At 40.1% G+C, this 21,006-nt stretch overlaps 1 protein-coding gene across 2 annotated transcripts in view; it reads left to right on the top strand.

Annotated features, from left to right (window-relative positions):
- Positions 1–21,006, top strand: part of sipa1l1 (signal-induced proliferation-associated 1 like 1) — an 85,110-nt gene that overhangs the window by 16,580 nt on the left and 47,524 nt on the right. For both annotated transcript variants that reach the window (XM_062437312.1, XM_062437311.1), the window contains exon 3: positions 11,911–11,979. The gene's annotated coding sequence lies outside the window, so the exon portion shown is untranslated. The remainder of the gene's footprint in view (positions 1–11,910; positions 11,980–21,006) is intronic.

Raw genomic sequence — 21,006 nt, 5'->3', positions numbered from 1 at the left:
GGACCTCTGAAATAAAAGGAAGAGGCGTCTGTGAACTCTGCCGCTCTGATGCAGTGCTATTAAGCGAGACGCAGACAAAGTGATGTTAATAGAAGTTTATTTTAAACACAGACAGGCTGAATCCAACACAAAGACCCTCTATATGACAGGAGCTTCACTCATACTTTTTGAATACTGTTGAGCTGCATCCAAAGGGAAGATTTGAACTTATGTTAGAAATGTTATGGTTGGTAGACACGTTCATCCTCAGTGAATAGAGTATATGTCTGGTGTTTCTGGTGTATTGATGAAAATGTAATTGAGGTGTGAACATTTTGAATCCTTTAAAGCAAATGTATTTGTTGAAATACTGAAAGTGGGATTTCTGTAATACTCATGGCGATCCAGTGCAGCACGTTGGTGTTAGACATTAACCACACATGATTTCACTAGTGTGTGTGTGTGTGTGTATTATAAGAGAAAAAACTGGGACCACACAGACAGCCTCAGGCTCTCAAGGCCCTGAAGTGATTGATGGTTGGATGAAACCCGGTAGCAGCGATCTGTTAAGTGCTGCCTGAAAACACCTGCAGGAACTTCTGTTTGCTTCCCTTCGTTCCACCTCTCCTTACCTATTTAAACCATTTTTCTGCCCCCCCAATGTGGTCCGATGGGAGGCGTGGTGGATATCCTCTGGGTTTGCCATGCAAAAGTTTTACTTTGCCTCTGGCAATGTCTTTCTGCACCCAGAAGCCTTCCTCGGAGGTCTGTGGAGGAGCAGAACACAGGGGAAGAAGGGATGAGAGAGTGAGATGGCTTGATAAGTAATATCGACATAAACAGGTGAGAAATGCAGAGTAATAAGGCTGGGTAAAGATGGAGCAGAGAGCTAGTGTTTAGGTGAGATAAGGATTAAAGAAAGGAGGGGAGGGGGGGCCAAGTTATGTGAAAGTGGAGCACAAAATGAGGAAGGGAATGAAAACAGTATAGGGGGAAAAAGTCAGAAAGTAGAGAGAAATACTAGTTGAGCAGTAGAGGTTTTAGAGTAATGAGTGGGAAGGAAAGGTGAAGCCTAGGATACATCCGCACTAAAACCTTCTTGTTGTCAAACTCTCAACTTTTTTACATTTATGCCTTATGTTCACATGATTTTAGCGTTTTCAAACCCCCTAAAATGGAGACTGTTGCAAATGCTGCTCACCTCATTTTTAGTTTGAGATTGTGTGTTTAGTCCTGACCCATGTTGCTTCCTGATTGGGTCTAATGAGTATCAGTATCATGTGTATGAGTAGAGTAGATTATTAAAAAAAAAAAAAAAAAAAAAAAACATTTCTAAAACGAGTCTCAAATAAATATATTAGTGTGAACGTAGTCCCAACCCCCGCACTTAATTGTATTATTTAGCCAGTAAAAGCCCCAGATGCCTGTAGTCAAACAGTGTCTTGACCCTTTCTTTGGTTGTGAGCTGTGGGGCTGAGGGCGCCGCACTGAAAGCTTAGCGCTCGGCCTTTTTACTCAAAGGCCTTTTCTCTGCCGTGCCCCTTTGGGAGGCGCGAAGACTCACATCTGTCAAAGTGTCACAGGGCTCGCTTTCTGCGGCCTCATCCTCCTCCCCCTCCCATCCCTTACAACTGCGATTACCCAGGAACCCCTGCACACTGTTTCTCACGGCCATTAAATCTGCACTTGTCAATCTACCCTCCTTGTCTAGTGACCGATGGCCTCACGGACGTTCGCCTCTCAGTCGGCTAAGGTCTAATCGATACAAGCGCAGATTTTCCACCTCAGCGCTCTCCAACCATGTGCCTTTGAGAGCCATATATGTGTGGTTACATTCACCCACCACCATATTTCACTCATGAATGATACATTGCCTCTTTAAATCAGGTGCCCTTAAAATAAAACTGCACACACGTGGATAGCAGTTAGATATGATGCATGCATGCTTTAGCAAACTTAAGCTGCATACAATCTACAGTGTTTTTTCCTGTTTTCGTTACTTCTGTAAGTTGACTTAGAACAATCTAAATAGCTGTGTCAAACCCATTCATGCTGGACCCCATTTTTGTGCCAAAACTGGCTGATGACATCCACATCCTTTTTTTATTTTCCTAAATATTTTTTGGGATTTTATATCTTATTGTAGCAACAGTAGGGAGAAGAGAGAGAGAGAGAGAGAGAGAAAGAGAGAGATTGCAACATGCGTCAAAGCTCCTGCCTCCGGACTGGAATAGCGGACGTTGCAGTTATACGGTATGTGTGGCATCCATCATTTGTTTGCTAAACAAAAGATGGATGTGAGTGTTTATTAGGAGGTGTAAGATACAGTAGATAGAGATCTTTCTATAGGCCAGATGAGGATTATGAAAGGTTTTGTTTGAAGGCAGGTGTTCCTGCTGCATGACAGATTGACATTTTTTTCAAGCACTGTAATCTGCTGTGAAAAAGTGTGAAATGTGTCTGTCTTCACTAACATGTTTTGGGGCTTAAAAATGGTTCTCCAGCTGATGAGTACAGTCAGTTAGCATGCTTGTAGGTTGTGTTTTTAGCTTGAATTCCTTTTAGTGGAGCATTGTTGTTATCATGTTGCGCTACTGACTACCAATAATTTAACTGTGGAACCACACCGCCAATCAAACAGCAACAGGAAAACAGGAAATTGTGTCGATGCCTTTACTTTACAGTTGATGCCTCTCTTCTGTGAAGTTGCTGGGTTAATTCGAGCTATCCGCCCACGCAACTTTCAGATGTTTGCTTTCAGCTTTTTAAACGATGCTACCTGGGACTACGTCTGATGCTTTCAGATTGTTTCAAGCGTCGGCACGAACAAGACTCCGGGATAATTGCTGTAAGTACCTGGCTCGTGCCTTCAGATGTCAGGATTAAAAGCGTATGGTACACCCCCCCCCCCCCCTCTCTTTTATTTACCTTAATGTTACAGCATCTTCCTCTGGAGCTTTCCTTCCTTCCCTTCATGGTTATGTATGTGGTTAGTTAATTAGCCTGCTTCTCTGGCTAGCATTCACACTCTCCATGTTAATCATTTGATTCAATTTAAGTAGGGCAGGAATCAGGTTATATTGTTTCAGAAGCATTAGAAGGTGACTGCAACTTACATATAGCTTCATCTGTTAGTGTATAAACACAAATACTGAATGCATGTGGCACAAAGCAGACTGACTTACACATTGTTATTAAATATATCTGGAGTGTTGGTACACATATGACTCAATAGCCACGAGCATAGTAGACATGTGCAGGGTTAGTAAGGAGGGAAAAACGATATTTCAGGTTTAGTTGGAAGGGGGGAAAATATCTCTAAAAGGATTACAGACCTCTTGCCAAAATCCCAAAGCTTCAGGAGAAATGTAGTGGAGCGAGACAAAAGGTAAGAGTCTATACAGTGACTTGGCTGTCATGGCTACCCCTGCCACTAATGTTATTTATAGTGTGAACAAGAGTAAAGAAAAGATGGGAGAGGAGAAACTTAAAAAAAAAAGAAGAAAGCAGCTTGTTTTTGTTGTCACGCTGTTGTGGGGCTTGACTTTTATGAGCTTTGAGACCGGGATGTGGTAGCAGTGATTTATAGCTTTCATTATCAAGAATTTTACCTCACCGTATTCTTACCAAAAGGCACCACACACACCTAAAAACACATACAAACACACTTCTGAGATATGACAGTGCAGGTGTGTATGTTACCAGACAAAAAGGAGCAGAATAGTTAAAAAGTTTTCTGAGATGAAGCTCAGACCACGAGGATTAAACGTTAACGCTGCCTCAGGTTTGTATCAGGATGTGAGGAGCAGGTGGCTTTTTCCAGGCACACACGGAAACACATACACACACACACACACACACAAAATACAGAATGTTCCCAGGCTACCTGAATCTTTTGATATTTGTGTTTTCTTTTTTTCTTGAGCTCACATTCGTGTAGACACACACAGAGGTAGGGAGACGAAAGGGGATGTGGAGAGAGAGAAGAGGAAAGGTTTTTCTAGTTGAACTTGTGAACTCAAGTTGGGACTCACACTTTTTTTTCCTGCTTAAATATCTTTTCTGTCTCACTTTATCTGTTTTTTTTCTCTCTCTTTGGCCTTCAACAACCCATTTTTTTCTCTTTTTTACTCAGATTCATTCCGTTCTTCTGAATAACACTTTCTTTCCTTCCTCTCTCTGCCTCACCTTCCCCTCTCTCTCTCTCCCTCTCTCTCTCTTGCTTGTGGACTTAAGCTCGCTCAAGTGTGATTTACATTCGTAGCAGAGGATCTGCTACTTTGGTCATGCTTTTCTTTCTCGCCACATTTTCTCAATTCCCCCCTTTGTGCACAGATGATTCCCAGGCTTTTTCAGTCACACAGACTTTCTCATTTCCCCCCCCCCCCTTTCTCATCCTCTCTCTTTACTTCTATCTTTTTGGCTTGATAGCAACTAGTGATACAACCACATGGCACTTAATTGCCCTCCATAGACTTGCAGAAAATCGCAATAAAGTCGCACACTCACATGTTAACAGTTGTAAATGAATCTCTGATGACTAATGCCTTGACGATGGTAAGTTGGAGGCCTTTCGTGGCCGCTGGTTGAACTTCTCCTGGCAAGTCAGGAGCTTCACAAATAGCTTGGCCTTGTCAAAGCTCACCGGCCATCAGAACTGCACAAAAGCAAATGCCAGGTTTCCCCGAAAAGTAGAAGTAGCAGCAACGGCAGCGGCTAGAAGCAGGCCTAATCCAGGCTCCGCTCTGAAGAAGGTTTAACCGACAAATAGATTTGATACAGCAGCTACGGCCAGCCTGCCTGCATCCCTGTTGTCCAAAAAGGGGGTTGAAGAGTGTTAGAGAAAGAGGAAAACTGAGTCTTATGTCCCCCATGACATGAGGAATGTGAAAAAAGGAGAGGAGGCAGCTGACATTTCATAGAGAACTGCGGCCAAGACAATGAAGACAGGTTTTTAGAATGTTAGGATAGGTGGCAAAGGAACAAAGCTGCTTATGCCGCCTCACGTCGAATTTGAAACAGAATCCACAGAGAATTCGATGCACCACGAGTTTCTGCAAGTTTCACTGAGATTTTTTGGTGCACCTTCACGGAGCTTTATATATACACTTCTTCACTCCCTCCTGTTTAGCATCGCCCCACTCTTAGCTGACTCATTCATGCATTGTAGGGCTTTTTAGTAGGGGGTGTGAGGTTGGTGTTTTACAGCCCATTAAAAGAAAGGTGTTGATTTTACTTTAGTGCAGTTTTTTTATTCCTTTCACAGTCTTGGCATTTGTAAAGCATTGCCAGCTGAGGATTATATCCCAGGCTTAGGTAGAGTGTGTTACATAATAAGTACTTAAAAGCTACTAATCATACTCCCAGGTTAAATGCTTCTCAACAAGACAGGAAGTGAAAACCTAATGGCACACATGGCCACACACTCGCGTTCATCTCTCAAGAAGTGTAAGTAATTGGCTACAGTTGCATTTTCTTTTCATATTTTGGCCTGGTATAATTCATATCAGTTGAATTTCTTTGTGAAAGAATACAAAAGCTGACAGTCAGGATCATTAATTCCCCCCCTTCTTCGTCCGCGTTGAAACAAGTAGAGGCTTTCATCAGCCTCCGTGATTAGACCAGAACAGGAAAAAGTGTGTCATTGTGAGGAATGTTATTTCCATTCTCCTAATGTCATCCATCTTTTGTTCCCCTGAGACGCTGACAGCATTCGTTTTTGAAAAGGCTGGTACAGTTAAAAATTATGACACACCCTAGGTCAGCACGACGAGCATCGATTAGGGTCTTAAAACGAGCCAAACATTGTGCAAAACACCTGACTTTAAGTGATTGATGCTAAAATCTCTTCATGGCTGGATAAAGAAAATTGACTTCTGGCAATCAGCTTCTTAAATATTGATTTTTTTTTTAACTATTAGTATTGCCATGTTCAACTCAGACGCCTTTAATTTTTTCTATTGTGTATTTTCATTTTACAGGTTAAAGCTGGTGATAGTCTGCGTTTCCCAAATCCCATTAAAAGCTCAGAACTAGCAATTAATTTATCTTACTAATAGCCTGTGTAACCTGGTGTAGCTTATTCATCAGTGGCATTGTTGTCCAAATAAATGAGCCACACCATCCCACTTACTATGATTAACATGGGCACTGTATTTGATTTTTAGGCAGTCATTCACACACTGTTCTGGTGTTCAAATACTAATTAGTTGTGTTAATCCACAGCTTAAAATACTCATAACCAAATGCACTATGTACTCCTCTATGAATGATTTAAAAAACAATAGTTTACTCATTAAATTTACAAAAAGCCACAAACAAAGCAGAAAAGTATTTGATTCACTGATAATAAGAAAAATAAGTGTGTCTCCAGTGTGGTTCCCAGTAGGGATTTGTTTTCTCAACTGGGAGGTGTCACCACCATCAGTAGCTGACTGGAGAGAGAGCTATCTTCTTAAATCCTCTCTTGAGTTCTTGTGCGCCCTTGCCAGACATCTGGACATTGTCTGTTTTATGACCTGCAACTTGAAATAATGCTCTGTCTGAATCCAGTATACCACAGAGTGATTTGTATTGTCAAGCTGTCTCCTAAAAAAAACAAAAAGGTGCCAAAATACACATTCTTCTTAATCACTGACTTTAAAAAGACCCAACTTGTCATAGTGGGCATTGATTTACAGCCTAGGCTAATGGCTGGAACATTGTAGTGGAGAAATCAATAGTCAGTTGATGTGAAGTTTATATTTATGGAGTCTTTTTTGTAGATTCCATTTTGACTTTGACACCACTTGACTTGACTAATCCCTGAATCGATGGCAATTTGAAGTTGAGAAGCCAGAATGTGCTTGATAAAACACAAACCGATGCTTAAAAGCAGCACAGCTGTCGTCTCAGGAGCCTTCAGACCTCCGCTGTTAAAAAGAATAAATGAGCTCACACATCAGAGATTTTTAACCATGTTATCATTTTTGGTCTGTGTTAGTTTTAGAGCACAATAAGTTTCTCTAGCACCAGGAGTTGGTGTGAAAGCATCTGGAGAAGCTTGAGGCTTTGGCCTTTATAGGCTGGAGTTATCCTGCCAGCCCACACTACGGCTTTACCGGCTCTGACCTCTTTCGCCCTCCTCTTTTTTTCATCCTCTCTGTTTTTCTCTCTGCTCTCCAAAACCTACATGCCCTTCCCATTTCTGTCGTCTTCCCATCTTCGTCTATCTGCAACTCTTCTGATTCTCTCCCACCCGACTTTCCCTCTTCGCAGTGCGCTGGGTAAATTTTAGACAGAGATTTGTCTGGATCGTATTAATCCGTTTTATCGGCCTTGTCTGTCAGAGTGTTGGTCAGAACCGCAGCTCCCTGTACTTCCCCAGACAAGCTTGATGGATTATGCAGTCGCTTTTAAAGCTCTCGCTCCAGTGCATTCCTAAGACTGGATGGTTACTTATTTACTATTAGATGTGTTTAATAAGTCGTGTAAATAACACTGAGAATTCTTTACAGATATTCTGACTCTAAAAACATATTTTGGATTTTCTGAACTCTGAGACAACACTGTGAAAACTGGACTATTTGGTTTCATATTTACTCCCCCGTGTCTCACAGACTGAGGCTCCCAATCATTAACTAGTAATATTAACAGAGCATGACTAATGGACAAGTTCCTGTGAGAGTGTGGCCTCGCTAAGCCAATCAAAGTGAAGTTATTCGGCATCAGTCACCACCAGAGTTTCAGTGGAAACTGGCGGGGTGCAACAGAAGGTCGTCCACTCAGTTATTATATGTCTCATTGCTGAAATTTGAAGGTTAATTTCCATTGCATGTTTTCCCAATATGCAAATAATTGAATCAAAAAGACTCAAAAGAATGAAAGCATTTTGTAAAAGGATAAGCAGTGATGAAAACGTACGCCGGTGTTGAGAGAAATGCGTATTCCTGAGTTTATCGTTCCTTATTTGTTAGCCCGACGTAACATCCACACATCTTTTGATTTCTATTCGCCAGGCAAATATGAGCGAGGAGTGTCCGTTAGAGTACGATAGGATGGAAGACAGATGTTCGCTGATGCTCGGGTTATGTTTGTCCTTTCATCAACTAAGCAACTGTGGGTAGTTACTAGAAAGAGTGAGTGTTTGTGTGTGTACTGAGCAACTGTTCAAATGTGTTCCAGTTTGCATAGAGTAGGTTTCCCCCCTCACAGATTGGCATGGGTGGACCATTAGCAAGCCTCATTAGGCTTAATGCCAGCATGCAGACACAGACCAGCGATGAGTCCAAGGTCCAGGTCAGCAGTCTGTACTAATAGCCTGTCGTGTGGAGAGATGGCAGTGGAGCTGACAGGGTTAGGCTGGGAAGATAAATGTGTGTTTGGAGAGTAAATCCGATTTAGTTCTGTGCTGAGAATTGGAATATTAAAAAAAAAAAAAGGTTTAAAGTTTACAATAATAAGTTAGGAGTGAAAGTAATGTTTCTTCTACTTTGCTCAAAATTGAGGTTAATCCCACACAGCCTACTGGTTTGTCAGTGGTTCAAACGCCAGTGGTTAGTAATTATTAATCACTAGTTATACATTTTCAGCATGTTTTTGGGATGTCAGTATCTGTGCAATTACCATCAGTAGATGTTGATGCTGATGCTGATAATGTTGATTACATGCTGTGTTTATTTGCCTTCATTAACTGCATCCATGAATTGTTTCCAGATGATGATTGGTGAAAATACATGCGGTTGAACTAGCCGCACCCTTTTTTTTTTTGAGGAATGAAAGTTTACATTGAATTGAATGGGGAAACTCTCATTTACAAGATTACAAATACAAACATGCCGCAAGACATCTTGGGATTCATTTTGTCAGGTTGATCACACACACACAGCTAATAGCTCACAAGAAACTAATTAACTAATCCTTGCTTGGATCTAATTACATTTATTTCATATTATTGATACCACTTAGCTGACTTTTGTATTCAAAATGAACCCGACCAATTAACTTCTCAATCACTTCACGTGACCATGCAGGTTTTTCTTTGGCAGAGCTGTCAAACCAAGGTGCCTCCAGTTCTGGGCATAGATAGTCACCGGACCGCTGATATCTGATGGGAATTGGAATATGAACATTTGCAGCCACGAGTCCAAATCACAAATCAAGGCTCTTAACTCGAATGAATTCACAGACCACACAGATGGAACTTATTACAAATGTTTCTGCAGTCTGCGGAGTTGGCCATCGCTGCACTTCTTCTCCAGGAAATCCAGCCAGCCTCTCCAGAGAGGAAATGAAATATGCATGTCGGTGTGTGTTTAAAAACAACTGCCAGATCACTTGTTTGAGATGCGATTTCACTCCACACTGCACGCCTGTTAACCTCTGTCACCAACCGTGCTGGTTAGCGTTCCAGTTTGAGGCGTCCTTTTGGGATTTTTCTGTGGTGCCCACTCGCATGAGCAGGCTACAAGCATCCTAATCACTTCTGTTACCACTCTGAATGGATGACATTCATTAAACTGCGTTTCATTATATTCATGATGAGTTTTAGAATCTTGTTAGTGTCGTTGATGGACTTATTACTTATTACTAATTTTTATTACAAGCACCATTTTGAGATAATCCATGAAAATTGGCGCAGATATTTTTTTTTATCCCAAGAGTGTTCTCTCCAATAGAAGCCTTTTTAAATGATGCTTTAAAAGTAAATCGATTAGCAAAGTTGATTTGTGTTAGAATATTGTGCAGTTTATCCAAATTGTTGGATATCCCCCTTGAATGATGATAATAATAATAATGTGGAAAAAAGTAGAAGGAGTTGCTATGTTATACACCCACTTTATTCAGTCACTGTTCAGAATTTACATCATCAAAAGAAAAGGTATTGACACCTGCTTTTGATGTTCGTTCTGACTCTGGCTGTTTCTATTTCAAGCAGCACTGGGTTGTAAAGCAGGTCACTGCTCTCAGGTGGATTTTGCTTTTTAGAAAATCAAACTAAATCTCTTAAGAGCTAAATATCAGTTAAACCGAAGTCCAGTCATCCTGTTGAACACTTCTATCACAAGGGAATATGAGATGATCTACAGTACCTGTTGGCATAATAATGACATTTGTTACAAAAAAATCTGAATAGTTCAACACAGTTAGTATACAAAGCCAGTCTCTATTCATGTTTCTGTTTCTTGGTTTAGGTAGAGCTTTATGATTTCCATGTTACAGAAAACATGGATGGAATCACATACTTTTATAATAAAAATGCAATCAACTGTAAGGGGCGGAATATCGTGGAATTTGCCAACATGTGGATGCAATTTATAAAAATCAGGCTTTCCCCCTGTCCTTATAAGACTTAAATGTAGTGTTGAAATATTTTTTTTCACAGCGCCAAAAGTGAATGAACAGAAAACAACTACACTGAGAATCTTCACAGTTTGGTGTCATTTACGTCTTGTTCTGCCTCTGTTTGACCGAGGGTGGGGCTCATCTCTTTCATACACTGACACATTTTACTTGACTTGATGACAACTAGGCTTGTTACAGAAAGTGCAAGAACAACTTTGCGAGTGAAAATCCAATAAGAGTCATTTATTAAAACACCTGTTTGCGACTGCTTTTTCTCTGGTGAATTGTTATAACAAGTTAAACCAAATGTCTGTTTGTGGCTTAACAGTTTAGCTTAATTTGCCACAAATCTTAAAATGTGGCAAATCCCCCCCCCCCTCCCTCAACCAGCAGCAGCAGAGGGAGGAGGACAGGATGAGTGACTAATACATAATGATATCTGACTTCTTCATTCTTTCTAAACTTCACTCAGTAGTTTTGACATTTTAGAGTTTAGATAGTGACTTTGCTGTTGTGAATTAATTCTATTTTTAAAAATAATAATCCAAGACACCCTCATTCTTTAGTTATGAAAAATAGGCAGTAGGAATATGAAATGGACTGATAGGTGTGGCTAAGATAAAAAATAAAATCCTAATTCACCCTCACAGCTGGTCAGTGGCCTCACTCTGACTCACATTCCTTCTTTATAAGCCTAGTTTAGCAATGTTAGTTTGGGAAATTTTGATAGTTATTGAATCATTGAAAGTTTATTCATTCATCACATGATTAGACACTATCTGATGACAGAATGTGCTTACATGGTAAAACACAGAAATTATATTAAAAAAGAAAACAGGATTTGGGACAGACAAAAGTAATAGGGTAAGAGTTTTTCATTTTTATAAATACTCTCTTAAACCTTGTTAAGATCTCAAACAGCATGAAAATCATTTGAATATATCCAGTCTCACTCTAGATAGAATAAGTATTATTTTAATCAATATTGATATCTTGCAGTCTGTTTCTCATTTCTAGTTTGCAGTGTTGCACATTTCAGTCCTCCTGCTGAGAACTTCTGGAATTATAAGTGAATAATAAGTTAATAATGATAAATTAGAATAATAAGGTGTCACGTTAACCATTTATCTCTCAGTAAAGCATTACTAAAGTTTCCTATGTGGTTTTTGCAGATAATAAGTAACAATCCAATACTACAAGGTAAAGTTAATTTCAGAGATTGCTGTCACACAATGATTGGAGCTCATTGTGGAAACACTGCATTTTAAAATGACATTGACTAAAAAAAACAGTATTTAATGTGGATCAATATCACCACTGATATAGATCTGCTGTATCTAGGTTTACATAAGAGTGTCACCAACATTTCAGCCAGAATAAACAGCATCATTCATTATGTGTGGTTTATCTATTTGATCTATCTGTCTAATTGCACTTTATTTAAACTGGTGTTACCATGTTATATATATTTTAGTAAGTTTATTGCCATTATTTCTGGGACAATATATTGTGCAACAAAAGTAGTTCTCATGACAGGACTAGCTGTATCCAGTCAGTGCATCCATGTACATCATTCTTTATTTGAGAAAGTATCTGCTCCTCTTTCAGGTTCGCCAGACAGCTTTCAAGCTTCATCACCCGCACTTCATCGGCCTTGACCAGATACACTGATCAGCAGTAAGTATCCAGCCCTTTTCTGTTGGGTTTGAGGGTCTGCTGTCCGTACGCTGGTTCTGTTGAGTGCCAGTTAAATTAATCAGGCAGCCCCTGGTACAGCTGTTGTCAAGGTTACTGTCAGTCTGCGCCGCTTATTTTTTCCTCTAAAGTTCTTGAAGTGAATGACACTATATTACAGAGCTGTTGCAGGAGAGGGAGGGAGGGAGGGAGGGGGAGGGAGGGAGGGAGGGAGAGGGAGGGAGGGAGGGAGGGAGGGAGGGAGAGGGAGGGAGGGAGGGAGGGAGGGAGGGAGAGGGAGAGGGAGAGAGAGGGAGAGGGAGAGGGAGAGGGAGGGAGGGAGGGAGGGAGGGAGGGAGGGAGGGAGGGAGAGGGAGAGAGAGAGAGGGAGGGAGAGGGAGAGGGGGAGGGAGAGGGAGAGAGAGAGAGAGAGAGAGAGAGGGAACCAATTTTAGTCCTTGTGTCGCCATCAAGTTTTTAGCGACACACTTCTACTTTCAAATCCTCTCTTCAACAAAGCACCAGCATTCATTTTCTTCTTTTTTCATGTAATTATTATGTTTTCTGTGCTGCATTCCAACACTGTATGGAGGAACTTCAACACCACTCAATTCACTGTACATGCATTAGTCCTATTATTCACAGTCCTATTGGAAAATATAAATGGTATGTGTTGCAACATAATAAAATTGCCACATAATATAATTGCCACATAATATAATATAATATAATATAGCTTTGGGAATAGTATAGATTGTAAAAATTAGGAGTAATCTGCTGTGAGATAAAACGTGGTGAGTAGGCGGCTCTTATCTATCAGATGGAAACTGCATGTTTTGTTCCAGTAAATGCTTTGCTTCTCTCTGTGTGTATTTCTTTCTCTCTCTCTCTCTCTCTCTCTCTCTCTCTCTCTCTCTCTCTCTCTCTCTCTCTCTCTCTCTCGCTTCTTTTTCTTTCTCTCTCTCACCTCCTCCTCCAGCCAGCTATGCTGCTCTCATCCCCTCCCACACACACACACACACATACACACACACACACACACAGATACAGACATTACTATATTCAGACAAGAACTAGAGAGAGAGAGAGAGAGAGAGAGGAGGGTAGAAAGTCTGGGAATGAGAGATGGTGGGGGGAGAGTGAGCGAAAAACACACCAGGGAAGAAAGATAGAGATGATAATAGAAAGTGGAAGAATATAATGAGATGAAGAATGATCAGACAGCCAGGGAAAAAATGTTCTGTTAAAAGCCATCAGTGTCCAAAAGTAACACCGGCGGTAAATAAAGTCACCGGATGTCTCACGATTTAGAAGCCTGAAAGTCACTCAGTCTGTTTAACAAAGAAGATACAATCTAAATTTGCTGTATTAATTTAAATATATAGCAACAAACACAGTGCAGCATCCTTATCTGGTATCTTATACACACGGGAGCTTGATTCATGCCAACAACCTCTTTCACTAAACTGCAACACTGATTATATAAAGTGATTACATGTGGATACAAAGCATACACAATGGCTGCATCTGTATTCAGCGAGGTACAGTGTGACTACTAAGTCCACACCGGCCCATTATTTGTTGCCTGAATAGTAATGGACTGTCTTTGAACAGTAGTATACTCGCCCTGGTTTTCCATGTTTTTACTCAGCCCCTAGCAAATGCTGTGTGGCCTTGAAAAAGTGTCAGTGGTTATATTATAGGCTCAGATGTGTTTACATGCAGCAAGACTACGCTTTAAGGGCTTTGTATCATTATAGATGGCTCCCCCAGTGCCTGCCTCTGCCAGCTGTGTTGTTGCAAAGGAATATGGAAGGAGGGATAGATGGATGGATGGAAAAAAGAGAGGGTGAAACGATAAGTTGACTTAATGGACTGACTACTCACTCACTCACTCGCTCACTCTCCGTATCCATCCCCGCCTCTTTCCCACTTTTTTCAGTTTCGGCATCTCATCTCCTCCCACGTGCTTTCACATTGAGTGAGGAATCAATCCTTCTCACTTCCATTATCTCTCCCTATCTAACTACATCTATCTCCGTCTCGCTCTCTCCGCCACTTCTTTCTGGCCATTCTGTACCAATCGAACACTCTCTCACCGCCAGCGCAAACGAGCGCGTGTCTCTCCAGTCCCACGGCAATCATACCACGTCCTCATTAGAACTATTCCAGTAGCCCGCCTTATCCTGCCTCACCTCTTTTCCAGCTCTAATTGGGCAGAAATGGCAGCCTACCTATCAGCAGGAGCTCCAATACAAATGCTGCAATTTCTTCTTTACTGCCAAAGGCTCTGTAAACAATGTGTAGGTTCTGACAATGGCCTTATAATAACTACAGGTCAGTATTTTCTAGTGTCAATGTTAGTAAATTGGTGTATCTGGGTAAGTCAGATTTTATTCAAACCACCACCTTTGCTACTTTCTGGAAAATGGCTGCATTGAAGACAGAAAAAAGGCAACATTAGAGAATAAAATGTGCTTTGTTTCTTTCCAGGTTTTCTAGGCCAGTTTAGAGGATTGTTTTTAAAGGTGACTACTGTCATGGTTTTCCCATCATGACTAATGTTAAAGATATGATAGGCTTGCTTGTTTTGGGGTTGTCTCTGCTAGATGATCTGTGCAGAGTATCTCCAGAATGTGATTAGAAAGTTTTAGATAAATAGGCTGAAGTAATACAATCATTAAACCCTTACAGGCTACTTTCTAAAAGTCAGTAATGTCATTGTGCATGCAGCAGTATTTGTGAAAACATCTTTTGTCCAAGAACTGAGTCCAAAAAAACTGTAAATGTGATTTGTATCTCCCAAAAAAGGCTTCAACAATCATTTTTTAAGGGATCACATATTTGATGTTACATTCATTCATACAATACTGTGTTAAGAATGAAAGAAAACAAAAGGAAGGAAGGAAACATGGAAGAAAAAAAATCTTCATCGCTTCAGTTTTGGCTTGATGTTGCATTATTTTTAGAGCGTGTGTTTTTATAAGATTAGTGGGTTGTGTGGCACTAAAAACTTCCAAGTATATAAACACAGTCTTTATATTTGCGGAAATTACGCGCCACCCGCAGAAAATAAACCAAAACAACAACAACAACAACAACAAAAAAAGTGAAGTTTATTTTTATAGTTTCATTATATAGCAAATGTTACAAAGTACCTCGCAATAAAAGACAGACGCCGTAAAACATAAAAATACAGACACAATAAAAACACATGAAAGCCAGTTGCAGTGGGTGATGTCAAAGAACAAACACAGTCTGGGAAACTTACAGTATTTGCTCTGTGGATCCGTTTTAAAGCTAAAAGCATTCACCCTTGAAGTAAAACATATATATTGTGGATTGTGATTTATGAGCTTTCTAAACACTTTGAGGAAACGGCACAGATTTATGTATTGTGTGTCTGGTTGCAGAAACAATGTAGAAATGTTGGCAACCTTGATCAAAGAGTCTGTTAAGAGGCTTTGTGCTTCAGGAATATATTTTTCTAATAGTAGCAGCTGCAGGTAGTCCTAATTGAAACAGATTGTGTGTTAGAAAAAACAGCAGAGTAGTGTTATCACACCCTGTTGCAGAGGCAGTTTGTAAGTGTTGTTATTTCTTGAAAATCCCTCTCACCCCAGACTTCAGTGTCAAGTGTGACTGGCTCACCCATTCCACGTCCAACCTGTCACTTCCTCAGGGGAAAGCAGGAAGTGGCCGAGATGTGTTTCCTGTTGGAATGTGAGACGGCTTCCTCAACCCCAGTAAAGACTGGCACAGCCCTGAGTCCCAAAGCCACAGGAAGGAACAGGGGTTTCCTTACTTCACTGCACATTTCAGGCGCCTGCATTCAACTTTTATTCTATCCTTTATTCTAACCTTTATGGTATAAGCAGCAACTTTTATATCGAGGCTATTAGTCTAGTCTTTAACCAGCCGACACGCCCCCTTATTGGATATCAGTTATTGATTGGATGCTGCAGTTTATTGGATTGATCTGATACATCACAACATAACAGAGTGGACAGACGGATTGCAGATTAGACTCAAGTGGTATCACTTCCAAATGTTCTATTTCATCTGTTCTCTGATTCATCATCAAGTTAAAAAAACCAAACATGTTTTAATTGTAGGTCTGAACACTAAAAGAACCATAAACAACTTTCTTCATTTAATAGACAGATTTTTCTTTTGCATGATCTTATTAGCATTTACAATCCCCCCTTCTCAATTACATCTCCCCCATTCACTTTTATTATAGATAAAACAGTAGGAGAGTCAATCTGTCAGCAAGAAGCCCATTTTAAACATCATTTATTGTCTTGTCTGCTCTGGCACTGATAACCTTTCTTAGTATTAGCCTATGTGTGCATCCTTTTCTTACATCTTACAAGGAAAAGACACAAGTGAGGCAAACATGGATGCTATTAAGAGATTTGGGATATACACTATTTTACATAATGAGGATATTGTTTAAAGGAATTTGAAATGGGAATACAGAACAGGGAAAATCACTTCTGGATCCAGCACTCCCCCTCTACTTCCCACCTTGATTACCGCTGAGCCTTACGGCTGGACCAGCTGCTAACAGGCCACAACATTTCCTGAATGTCAAAATAACACTTGACAACTTGCAGCTGTGACACATATTGAAAATGATTTATAATGTCTCATCTTGTCAAACTGTTACACTCGATGTTTTTGTCATTTTGAGAAACAATTACCCAAAAATACGTCTATGTAGATTTCTTTACAGCAGATTTGCATTTGTTTTAGTTGTACATAGCTGTTGTATGTTAGAAAGTTGTAATTTTGTGTAGAATTCATTCAGTATTCCCTTCTTCATTTGTCATTCATCAGGTCCGTCAGTTCTCACTTGCTATTCACGTGCCTGTCTGTCTGTCTGTCTGTCTGTCTGTCTGTCTGTTTATCCCCCTGTTCCTGCTCCTTCCTACATAGGCACACATACACAAGTACATGGAAGAGTGAGCTGCTTTCATTTCTCAGTCCTACTCACTCCTCTCCTTACTGCAGTGCTGTTTCAACTCACTGTTGCCCACGCAGAGCTGCGCCATTTTGGAAATCTGCAGCTCTTTTCTGATGGATGTAATCCATGCCTAATTTTCTGTGGCTTAAAGATGTCACCTGCGCTGTGAAGCAATCAATAGCAAGACATCCTCTTTTTTTTTCTCTGTAAAATTCTTTACATTGAAAAATGCATTGTACATTGTGTTGCCAGTAAAAAAGTGAATTACAGAGCATTACAGAGTTGAGAAAAATCTAGTGAGACCATGTTTAGATGTACTTCCATCTAAGAACATATAATTATCATTTACATTTCTGTTTTTGTCATTTCATTTTTTTTCTTTATGTACCACTATTTTGCAATGCATCAAATAGTTTTCTTCTTCAGCAGCAACCCAGATTTGCTTTGGATATATGCATTTTGAGATTGTTTACATGCATTTGTTATTATTTTTGCATGCCAAGAGGACTATTATGCTTATTTCCAGCTCTCTGTTTTTATTCAGGAACTCCACTAGAGTAGCTTTGCATGTTTTGCAGTTCTAAAATCTCCTTATTTATCTTATAATGGCTCCTTTCTGCAGCCCCTCATGCAATCTTAGCTCCTTGTCTCTTTAAACCCCCCACACGCCATGAGCCCACTCTGTTCTGATTTGCTAGATTTTAGGAAGAGAGCGGAGCCACATCAGTTATGATAAGTTACCACCAATGCAAACCCAACATTTCCTATGTTACTGCTAGTCCAATATCCAGTGAATGACGTCAGTATCGGCACCCAATAACGATATTAGATTGGATCAGCCCCAACCCTGATAACCACGTCCCTTGCCAGGTTTAATTTAGTCTGTGGCCTTACTGATGGGGTCTTAGATTGGGATCCTTTCCCATTTTTTTTTTTACTGTCTCTCTCACTTCTGTTTGTTTCCCCCCTTTGCTTTCTTCAAATATTTTTTTCTCTCCCCACTCTTTAATACATCCAATTTCCCATCTTTCTCTACATATCTCCTCTCCATCCTCTTTCTCAACGCTCTCTCTTCTCTCTCTTTTTCTTTATCTCTCCACAGTACATCAGCCCCCAGCCACCATGTTAATTACACCACAGTTCTCTTTTCTCTATTATTCACCACTCTGCTATTTCTGTCACCCTCACTGCTGTGCCTTCTTTTGCTGCGTTGCCAGCATTTTGCTAGGGTCTGCAGTGGCTGTTGAAAATGAGGGTGGGGGCGTGCACTGGTGCACAATTCAACAACAAATGGCTGTTTAGCGTCATCTGATTGGCACAGATTAGAGGGCTCTTTCTTGGTGGTGGTGCGGAGGTGGCTGTTGGAGAGGACCAGGCTGCTTCATTTGCTGCTGTCAGAGCACAGCTGACTGAAGCATTTGCCTAGAATGCGTTTTACCATTTTAATGAGATTTTATTCCTTTAAATGTAATTGTATGGATGAAAATAGCAAACATGGGGTTGTAAGTGCTCACAATAAGCCAACTTTCACCTGATTAATCATTTTATTTTTTAACATTGCTATCCCTCAGATCAAACAGTCGGAGTAGGAACAGTAATCACTTTTTGAATGCATTACAACTCTCTCTCGACCAGTTCAGCATTGATGCACACAACCTCTTAGTTGTGATTCAGAAACTTCCCCAAAGCTATTAAATGTTGACTCCTATGCTATGACTGAGCGCTTGTTTTCTCTACCTTAGTGTAAATACATTTTATGGAACAGGGGTTACGGACTGAACTTGATGAACATGATCTTAGTCAGTGCCTTAACCTTGTTTAGTTTAACAAAGTTAAATTAACCAGTACTGACAATATGCTACCTGCTCTGCTAAAAATACACAGCTTTAATGGATTGTAACTTGCATAACTATGCATTTCAATATCTGATCCAGTACCTTTTGCTAATATTGTACCCATTCCAGTAGTATCGGATTAGTGCTGTGCAGCTACTGCCAAAACCCTCTGAGGCTATAAAGCTTGAACAGTATCCTTAAAACAAGATGGTTTGTTTCACTTGATCATTTTTAGCCTCTAAAAGGGCTATGGTAAATGGACTGGAACCTATCAGATAAGACCTTCATTCAGTCTATGTGTGTCTGAGTGTATGTATATGTTCTCCATTGATAACCTATTTAAAACGATTATCTTATGGAGACACCCACGAATGAACAAGGTGCAACAGCATGCCTTTTGCAGTAAATGTCAAGTGCATTCCTTTTCAAAGCAGTGATTCTCAGCAAAATACTTTTCTCAAATTAACATATTAGGCCTTTTGCTACTACTTAGGTGTCTGGTTAGGGTTATGTTTAGGTAATTCAATTTAAGCTACAATATTGTACTACACTAGATCACTGATTGTTAATAGTGGTGATTTGTATTGAAGATTCGAGATAAGAAGTGTATGTATTGAGTATTGTTAGACACCATGGCTTCGCAGACAGAACTAGATTTACAGTTAAAGAATTGAATTCATTTAGTGCCCTATTAGTCCATTTAGGAGCCACCTGTGGGTCTCATGATTGGTTGTACAGTCTGAACCAAGTCTACATGTAATTTTCCCTCCACAGATTGACATGGAAGAGAAAATGTGCATGGCACAATAACTTACCATCATAGCTATACAAACTGAACCTGTTACATTAGCCAGAATCCATTTTATAGAGGCCAAAACAATTCAATATCAACTAGTTCCAAGAGGACCTTACAGTGGGACATATTTATTAATAAAATACAGTGTGCCCAAATGAAGTCAGCAAAATATAGTTGTTTTTGTTGCTTTTCTGCATTTTATTGGAAAGAACATTTTTATTCAATTCACAGCAAGTGAAGCCATGCTCACAGTCAGCAACATATGAGCTTGCTGTTGGCCAAATATGACAAGTGACATCTCAAGTGTACATAACAGAATGATCTGACACTGAGAGGGCAGTGATAGTTTGAGTTGTGAGGTAACACAGTTACATCACTTTTATCAGCCCATACTGTAAATAGCAGACCAGCCTGCAGGTTAAATCACTCTACCTATCCACCAACGAACTAACCCCAACCAAACCCTCCCTGCTCACCATGAATAATAATAGATCGGCCTGTCGTGAGGGCAGTTGACTGTATGGATGTGATTCATCAGACCTCACATGCCCTAAATACCACTCTCTTGTGTGAGTGTTTAAAAGCCACCATGATAGGGAAGATCAGAGTAGTATAGGTTGTGGCTGGATATGGATCAGTAGTACTTTAAAGTTTAGTTCAATATAGAGGCACTGCTAAAACAACAGCAACATCTTTCAGTATTATACAAACCAGTATGGGGTGCAACGGATGAAAAGGCTCATAGTTTGGATTGTATCACACTTTTGAGTCATGGATTGGATCATTTTTTTGGATCAGCAACAAGGGAAAAAAAGGGGGCGAGACAAATATAGCTTTGCTTTCCATTTATTCTGTAAAACACTTTTGCCCATGGTCTTAAAATGAAAACAACATTCAAGATGTCCGGTATTTTAAATACAATCTTCAATTCTCTATTGTTAAAGTGCAATATGCGGCATGATACCTTTTCCTTTAATACCTAAACATGTAAACAGACCTGCAAATGACACATTCTCACTTTATAAATGTATTTGTTTTAATTTGATAAAGGAATGTAGATGTATCTCATTGCACCGTGGAGGTAAAGAGGAGTAGAAACTGAGCATTGGACCCCTGAAACACAGTGAGAGGAAGGCATGGCAGTATGTGTTTATAGACATAAAGATGCAGTGGTGGTGAAACAGGTATTGTTTGTTTTGCTGTGAAAATGGTTTGTGGCTTTGACTAAACTGCATTGCTGAGCAGAGGAAACAGTCATACAAATGATGTGGTGGTAAATCCCTCTTCCTGTACATATTCAAAATGTACTGGTTTGTTGACTAAGCTGCATTGCTGTGCAGAAGAATCAGTCATACATTTGATGTTGTGGTAAACCCCTCTTCCTGTACATAGTCAAAATGTACTGGTTTGTTGACCAGTGTTTTCAGCTG

This window comes from Scomber scombrus, chromosome 17 (genome assembly GCF_963691925.1).
Source record: "Scomber scombrus chromosome 17, fScoSco1.1, whole genome shotgun sequence".
Lineage (NCBI taxonomy): Eukaryota > Metazoa > Chordata > Actinopteri > Scombriformes > Scombridae > Scomber > Scomber scombrus.
Note: the sequence above shows the minus strand (reverse complement) of the source record. Positions and strands in the feature narration are given on the sequence as shown.